We start from the raw sequence: 498 nt of genomic DNA, 5'->3' as shown, positions 1-498 counted from the left end.
GGACGCGGGTCAGCATAGCCCGCGTCCCTCAGGGCCCCGCGCTGCTCAGCATCGGCCCCGCGGCAGCGCGGGGAGGTGAGCGGGCGGCTCCGCAAACAAGACAGGAAAAGGAAAAGTACCTCCAATCCACAGATGCGCAAAACTTACTGCGGGCAGCCCGGCAACTTTCTTTTCCCCGGGCTTCCACTTTTGCGATCCGTCTTTCCACCACCCTTCCTCCTCCTCTTCCTCCTCCCCGCTGCTGCTGCCTCGGAGCGCAGGCAGCGCGATGCCGGAATAGTTTGGGTCTGGGCAGATCCGAGCGGTCACTGCTTCAATTTGCACATGTCCCGGGCTGCTTTTTGGTGCGGCGGGTTTCTCCAGGAATTTTCCTCTTCCTAGAACGGGTCACAGATCCGTATTTGCTTGCCGAGAGGTGGGGATTGGTGGTCTGGGTTTGCAATAGGTCTGCTCTTCCGCACTTTGCAGAGCAGGGCTGGCTCGTGTGTGTGTGTGTGT

This window comes from Chaetura pelagica, unplaced genomic scaffold (assembly GCF_000747805.2).
Source record: "Chaetura pelagica isolate M959 unplaced genomic scaffold, ChaPel_1.0 scaffold45, whole genome shotgun sequence".
In the NCBI taxonomy this organism is placed as follows: Eukaryota; Metazoa; Chordata; class Aves; order Apodiformes; family Apodidae; genus Chaetura; species Chaetura pelagica.
The sequence above is the reverse complement of the archived record's forward strand: the minus strand, read 5'-3'. Positions refer to the sequence as shown.